We start from the raw sequence: 8,732 nt of genomic DNA on the forward strand, positions 1-8,732 counted from the left end.
GTTATCGTTGTTCATACTCTGTAGAAAACCACTTCGATTTAACAAACAGACATCATCAAGATGCTTCGGATTTGATTTGATTTTATCTACAACATATTTGGTATGCGTTTTAACAGATAATCGGCATGATAATAGGAATTAACTGTGCTCCTTTTCAAGTCATCTTTCCAATTTCACTTGGGAGGCGCTATGCTATGAAAAACGAAAAAGAAATGATTTTCGATTCCCCCATGTTGTTAATTTTCCTTTTTTGGACAATCATGTTCCTTAGCCCCTTCTTACGTTATGTGTATATTTCCCAAATCGTTTGTTATGCCATGTCAGTGGTGACGTTTTAGATTTTAACGAACGTAATCTTCATTTAACTGGGAAACTATTAAGTCATGAATTTCGTTACCACAAATTACTTAAAACCTTTACTAAACTCTTTCATAGTTACAATAGTCAACCTATTTTCAACTGATTTTCAAAGTTTACTCTCATGTTGTGCTGTTACACCACTGTCCAGTTTTGAGAGGTTTTAGCGCTCACATATATGTTTAACCCCGCCAGATTCTTTATGTGCTTTTATCAAGTCATGCCTGTAATTCAGTTGTTGTCGTTAGTTACTATCTACGATATTTCTATTCGTTTGTTGTTTTCAGTATCTATCAGGCCCGTTGGGTTTTCTCTTTTGAAATGTTTCACATTTTGACCTGATGAGGCCTTTTATAGCTTACTATACATAACAGTTTTTATCCATGTTGAAGGCCGTACACCCTATAATTGTTTACATCCTCATCCTTTGGTCTCTGGTGGATATTAGTCTCATCGACAATCAAGCCATATCTCCTTATTTTAATTTAATAAACTTATTTGTATAATACAGATTTCATAACGGAGCTTCTCAAGAGAAGAGGAATGAAAAAAGCATCCTTTAACTGCACGATCCACTATATAGATGCATTCATCTTTCTAAATAATTCTGAAGGTGTGGTGACTATGAATAAATGGAATTCTAGGTAAACATTAATGAGACAGCAACCCAAACACACACATAACCAAAATGACACCTAAAGGTCAACAAACAGTCTTCAACAATAGACATGTGTCTTTACAATATGTTAAGCTATAGATTGTACCGTTGTAAATAAATTAAAGAGAAACTATCACAGACCTGCCATCAACACCGAATTCTCAAAATAGAAAATAAATGCAAATTTAAAATATGACACAAGACAACTACCGAAGAGGTTGGTAAATAGAACCAACCTCACTAAACCTGAAACAAAATACTCCTAAATTTTCCTATTGTGAATTTTCCATTTCTATGTTGCAACTTTCCAGCAGTTCCTTTATAGTATATCTCCAAGTTTATACGATATACAATGTACCAGGGTCTGGCTTCATATCGTTATTTTCGTGATCGAGTTACTACTTAAAAGGAGTCTATAACCAAGCGTCAATAATGGTCAAATTGAAGTGCTAGTAATCTTTTTTTATGGAAAACTCACCATCCCAGTAGTCAGCACTTCTGTGTTGACATGAATTATCATCGATATGGTCATAATTATAAATAAACTTTAAAACAAAAACTTAGAATTTTTCGAAATACTTATGATTTTCTACCCTTGGAATAGATAATCTTAGCTGTATTTGGAAAACCTTTCAGAAATTTGGGTCCTCAGTGCTTTTACAACTTCAAACTTTGTTTTTTTTTAATTTTTTTATTCGAGCGTCACTACATAGAGTCTGTTGAAGACGAAAGACGCGTTTGGCGTGCACAATTTTAATCCTGATATCTATGATGAGTTTTTGATTTGGTTGACGTTATGGAATATATTTGTCACAGATGATATGTTCTATCGGCGTCTTATCACTGGATCTTTACTTGTTCTAACCAAAACGACGGGTGCCACTAGAGTGCAAAAACTGTCTACCCTTTGGAGTTCACCTCCTGTTTTGATGGGATTCGTGTTACTCAATTCTTAGTTTTGTACGCAGTGTTTTGTTGATTGTTATTTGTCTGTTCATCTTTTTCTGTTGATCATGCTTTTGTTTGTCGTTCCTCGACTTGTTTTTTTTTATAGCTTTTCTTAATTGGTATCTGAGTGCCAATATAGAGAAAAACGAGAAGTTCTGGTACTGAAATTGACTCTAAATCTGGTGTATAAAGTTACATGTCCACAATAGGTTCCCGGCCCTTAATCTTCCGAAACTTCCTATTAGAAAATATTCTAGTTAAACTTCAAATGAGATTCATATATCGAAATATCTATAAAATGTCAACCATGGATTTTTATACAGGGGTAATAGGCTGGACATTTTGTCACAAATGTTGTGTATTACATTTATTAACACATAATGATCCTATTTGTAGCTGTCAAATAGCCGATTAATTGCTTGTACTTGTATGAAGAATCTGACAGCTTTACAAGTATTTTGTCACCATTTTGTACTTATGATTTAGTATGACAAGAATACAATAGACAGTCCCTTTATACGACTGGATTCTTTTATACGTAAAAATCAATGCAAATCATATTGTCACATCTTGTCCCTTCTTTTAGCGAGTTACCCAGGTACTCTAGAACAGCAACGGTAAATAAACTCATCAAAGATACCATGATTAAAATTGTGTAAGGCAGACGTGCGTTTCGCCTAGAAAAGACTTATCAGTGACGCTTGAATAAAAAAGGTTAAAAAAGGCCTTCTAAAGTACGAAGTAAAGGATGTTCGCCAGGCATGTTTTGGAATTTTTGTCCTCTGGTTTTATCTATTTGAATGCCTTAAAAAATTTTGCCCACAAACCCCCATTTTTCTTTTTATAACTCTTTTACATGTAAAATTTTAAGCCATCTGTAAAAGTCCTATAAAATCTTTGTTATTTTCTAATAGTTTTTGTGAACTTAAACTCGTCAATGATAAAGTATGAAAAATCAAGAGATAACATTTTCCCGCCAAAATTTCAATGGCTAATATCTCGAAAACGAGCACACGTACCTATATTTTGTTTCCGCTCATTTTGGTTCCTTTACTAATCCCCTATCAATATATACTAGTGTTATGAAAAGCTTGTTATTTTGAAACTGAGTAGCGAACTTCCTTAAAGAGCAAGGAACGGTTCAGATAATAATCTTAAATCCTTAGCTAATACTCTTGCGGATTTAAAGTTGTCTTGATTATATTGAAGTGAAAGATAGGGCATATGTAGAAACTTCCCATGGTGTCGTATATCAAACATAGATCACTTACAATGGCCTTCATAAATTTTGATAAAAACCAAATATAAAAGTGGTAGGGCCAATATACTCTAATATTAACAATTTCAGAGTAATTAACAGCATAAAGGGAGAATTGAAATGTTTGTATAATTACTATGACGTCATCATTTTGTCACTATGATTACCATTTTCGTCATTCTGGTTACCATGCTTTTCTTGGTGATGCCAGCAGATATATAGCTGAATGTATTGTACTTGGTATGTATGTGTGAGGATCTTTGCAGGCATGTAATTACAAGTTGTGTTCATATTTTTTAAAAGATGCTGAACTTTGCTTATTATGCTGAATAATGCTTGCTGTTGTTGTTGCTGTTGCTATTTTTTTTTATATCTTAGTAAATGTCAATTTGTTCATATAGTTTTTGATACTAACATGAGTCTTGGACTTAATGTTATTTCCCCGCTTTAGTACAATTCATATCCATGACCAGATGAAGTCAGGCACTAGATACATTTTTGCCATTTTCATATATAAAGCTTGAAAAGCCAGTTAAAATGAGACAAGATTATCTCATAAATTTTATTTTAGACTGCAATTATACTTGTTGAGTCACAGGTTAACTTACTTGCATTAATATTCATGAAATTCTACATTGTGTTTTTTAGGACTCGTTAGGATTATTAATTGTTTAATTTGATGAAATTCCTGACCTTGCAATAAAGAATCCAAAACTAAGACATTAGTTTATTGTGTTATATGCCACAAGATTAAGTTTTGGCTTTACACGAAAAAGGAATTTATACAGCATTTAATTTATACAATATGTATAAATGTTGGGTGTTTTCACTATTCATGTCTTAGATAATAGCATTTTTGATATGACAATCTTACATCTATGAAGAAAATGAACATAAAACAAATAAAATTAAGCGACGAAAAAAAAAAAACGAAAACGAAATATAGACAAGTAAATACAACTTTGAACAATTAATACAGTATGTACAATCGTCTATGAGGGTGTAGATGGGGGTTTACAAAATAGAAAATAATGGTAAAAAATGTAAAGAATAGAGAACAATGGACCAAAAAAAATAAAGAATAGAGATTAATAAGCAAAAAGTATAATGGATAGAGAAAAATGGACTAAAAAATTAAAGAATACAGAAATGAAGGACCCCTCCCCCATCCAAACCCTCATCTATAAGGTTACCTCATATTCGGGTTGTACAAACAAAAAACATGGATAAATGATCAACACGAAAGAAAAACTTATATAGTTATGTACTGTAATCGTGAAAAAAATTATGATGGCTTTGTACCACATCTATTCATTAAAATACCACGATAAATAATATATACGACATAACAATGTGGTTTGTTCAAAACAAGCGTGCGGGTTAGATAGGGGCAAATAATGAATAATTGCATATAACATTTAACACTAACAGTCTTAGGAGAAGATCATTCGACATTCTGAAGAGGGGGACAGGTGAAATGATCGTCCCCTAAATATTCAAAAGTAAATGAAATATAATTGGTTTATTGATCAATTTGTTTTAAACAGATATTATTTAATGATAAGATTACTAGTAAGTTTTTTGCTGATGGAGAAAAAGCACAAATGTAAGAGTTCAGTGCTAGTTTAACTCCGTGTTATGTTTCTGTTCCATCTCAGTATTCTGGTGAGTGGTTGGTCATTTCTCTTTATGTTATTGTCTACTGTTAAATTGTCATTTAAGAAACTGGAATTCTGGGTAAAAAACATTGTTATTGGTTACCGTTGTCCCAAATAATGGAAATTCGCCCAATGAAGAGACGGTATTTTCATTTTGGAGTAAGAAACAATGGAATTATCATTAAGCCATAGATTAGATCACTATGGAACGGGGGATTTGGTGTTGATGTTAGATGTTAGATGATTTAAAAAAGAGGGAAATATATGAATGCGCCAATCAAACATATAAATTGATGAAAACAGACAACACCATGGCAGACCAAAATAAAAACTATGAAATGACATACAAATTTCCACAAAATACTACGCAGAAAACTATAACCTGGAATCCAGATGAAATATTTTCGATTTCGCAAGCTCCACTTTAAGTATAACCGCTTACGGTATTGATAATATTGTTACTAAGAAAACTAAAGATTGAGCAACAAGAACCCCATGTAAAACCAGGGGTGAGCTACCGTGACCCGGATGGGAAAAGTAGTAACTTTTCCACTAGCTTCATCCGTCGTGTAACCTTTTTTCTGTGAAATTTATACTTTGTATGGACCCAAGGCAATTTATAGCTTGTTTTAAGGTATTGACCACTGTTTCTTATTAAGTGGTCTCTGGAGGTCTATTTTGATTACCCTATGGTGTTAGGTTGCTGTTTAATTTATACTTACTCAAAGTTCAATGTGATATTATATTATGTTACCGTACGAAATATATAATAAATGGAGATTTTTGTTACAAAATACAAACTTTTTAATCTGACAGATATATATTTAGCATGTTTCATAATACACGAAGCTTGTTATCAATATCAACCCACAGAAGAAACAAATTATTTCTATTATAACAAGAGTTGCATTATATATAATTATAGTGTTAATTTATCCTTGTATGCACATGATAGATGACTAAACATTAACCTTTTGACAACATTATAAGTAACAGATTTACAGAACATATAAATGTTAATTACTGTATTTAATGGTAGAACATGACATTTTAAGTCAACAATAATAATAATATGTTGTATGACTATTTTGGAATGTCTTCCTGTAATATTTTACACCGTACGCGGTCTCAACCATTTTGAAAAGGAGGTGGGGGTTCCAAAACCTGGAACACCATGAAACGTTCACATAGTTAAAAAAAAAAACAACAACAAGAATGTGTCCATAGTACACGGATGCCCCACTCGCACTATCATTTTCTATGTTCAGCGGTCCGTGATATTGGGGTCAAAACTCTAATTTGGCATTAAAATTAGAAAGATCATATCATAGGAAACGTGTACTAAATTTCAAGTTGATTGAACTTCCAACTTCATCAAAAACTACCTTGTCCAAAAACTTTAACCTGCCCCACTCGCACTATCATTTTCTATGTTCAGTGGACCATGAAATTGGGGTCAAAACTCTAATTTGGCATTAAAATTAGAAAGATCATATCATATGGAACATGTGTACTAAGTTTCAGGTTGATTGGACTTCAACTTCATCAAAAACTACCTTGACCAAAAACTTAAACCTGAAGCGGGACAGACGGACGGACGAACGGACGCACAGACCGAAAAATATAATGCCCCTAGGTGGAGCATAAAAACGAAAAAGGGGGGGGGGGGCGGTTCCAACCCCCGACACCACCCTGAATCCGGCCATTTACACTGTGTTCATGTAAAAAAATACGGAGAAATCTCGTTCTATTGAAAGAAAAAAAAACTGTCTCCTTGGGTGTTTATAACTTTAATACTTGTAAGACAAATTATTTTACTTCGTCTCTGTCTTTAATGATAGGAAGTTGACGGAAAAACTTCGTCTCTGTTATTAATGATAAGGCGTTGACGGAAAAGGCGCAGGTAACTTAATATTAAAAAAAAAACCCGTGAGATAAGTAATCAAAAGATTTGTGAATGGTATTTGTCTGACATAAATCTATCCCACATTGTTAAATCGTATTTCAAAACGTTTATATAATTCTTGTCTACTCTATAGCAAGTGCCTTGCCATCTTTAAGAAGTCGAACATGTTTTACTTGGCAAATAAAGTGTCAAAATCATTGTCAGGTTTCATTGATTGGATGCTGTATGCATAACGTCCAGTGGTAGTATTTCATTCATATTCATTACGAGAAATAATTGATTTATTGTTGGTAGCTTAACGTCCAGTGGCAAAAAGTTCGTTCATGTTCAGGACGATAGACGAGGAATAGCAACTATTATATAAGTAGTTTTGCAAAGTGTGTCTTCCAGAAAGAAGGGCAGACTATTTAGATGACAAGAATAGTATGTTTGATAGATACAGAAAATTTGCCTTGCAACAGGCCTCCTACGGAGCCCTAAAAACTGTTGCGAGGGTTCTTTAATGTGCAGAGCGTTGCATCTACCCTACACGAGGCATGGGATTTAACGTCCCCATTCCGACTGGACGTGGTTACATATTCATACATTCAAAACAACCAAACGGAATCCCCATTAGCATTATAGCATGAGTCTACTGACAGATTGGAGTGTCTAGGCATTTCAGTCATAAAACATTACTCAGAACTCGGTGTACAAATAAACTCATTATAGATACAAGGATTGAAATTTTGTACGCCAGACGCACGTTTCGTCTACAAAAGGCTCATCAGTGACGCTCGAATCAAAAAAGTTTAATAGGCCAAAAAAAAAACGAAGTTGAAGAGCATTGATTACCAAAAACTCCGAAAGGTTTTGCCAAATACAGCTAAGGTAATATATTCCTAGAGTAGAAAAAATCTTAGTATTTCGAAAAATTCAAAGTTTTGTAAACAAAATTTGCGCTTGAAAAACCATATCCAGTATTTTTGATTGATTGATTTATGAGTCTGAGCCTGAGTACGACAATGACCATATTTCCATATCCCAGTCAACCGTTTGGGTATTATCATGTTTAAAATGACATTGATAACGGTTATTTTCTATAGAAATTATCATCGCTATCACGTTTGACATGACATAGATAACGGTTATTTTCTATAGAAATAATCATCGCTATCACGTTTGACATGACATTGATAACGGTTATTTTCTATAGAAATTATCATCGCTATCACGTTTGACATGACATAGATAACGGTTATTTTCTATAGAAATTATCATCGCTATCACGTTTGACATGACATAGATAACGGTTATTTTCTACAGAAATTATCATCGCTATCACGTTTGACATGACATAGATAACGGTTATTTTCTATAGAAATTATCATCGCTATCACGTTTGACATGACATAGATAACGGTTATTTTCTATAGAAATTATCATCGCTATCACGTTTGACACGACATAGATAACGGTTATTTTCTATAGAAATTATCATCGCTATCAGGTTTGACATGAAGATGGAAAATTTTTACAGAAGTTACCACAAGTTAGTACAGAAAAAAATAATTTAACATCATGTTTTCAATCATAAAAGGCGCTTATAAACAATATGATTAATCGATTATACCAATGTTATGAATATAGATTACACATGTATTTCTTTTTTTTTTTGTTATCTGGCTAAAAACGTCGTACCAGTAATTTGTTAACAATTAAATCAACACTAGACGCTTTAAAGTTTAGAACAACAACATGCATAAAAATTTACAAATTTCTTCATCACTGAAATATGTGGTTTTTTTTTAAATATTCTTCGCTGAATTTCAACTTGTTGATCCGTTATTTATTTTTAGGGCCAACAGCACGAGATTCGCTTGTTCCAAGTTTATCAACGGTTAACATTTCTTGTGTTGAGTAAACTATGTTTGTCATCATAGCACAATCAGAAAAGCCTCTATTATT

General features: G+C 33.1%; 1 long non-coding RNA gene across 1 annotated transcript; it reads left to right on the plus strand.

Moving 5' to 3' along the window:
- Window positions 1–4,700: 4,700 nt before the first annotated feature.
- On the plus strand, window positions 4,701–8,571 carry LOC127720450 (uncharacterized). Its single transcript, XR_007990750.1, has 2 exons — window positions 4,701–6,231; window positions 6,404–8,571. It is a non-coding gene; the product is annotated as an uncharacterized LOC127720450 (long non-coding RNA).
- The last annotated feature ends 161 nt before the right edge of the window (window positions 8,572–8,732 follow it).

This window comes from Mytilus californianus, unplaced genomic scaffold, assembly GCF_021869535.1.
Source record: "Mytilus californianus isolate M0D057914Y unplaced genomic scaffold, xbMytCali1.0.p SCAF_11, whole genome shotgun sequence".
NCBI lineage: Eukaryota > Metazoa > Mollusca > Bivalvia > Mytilida > Mytilidae > Mytilus > Mytilus californianus.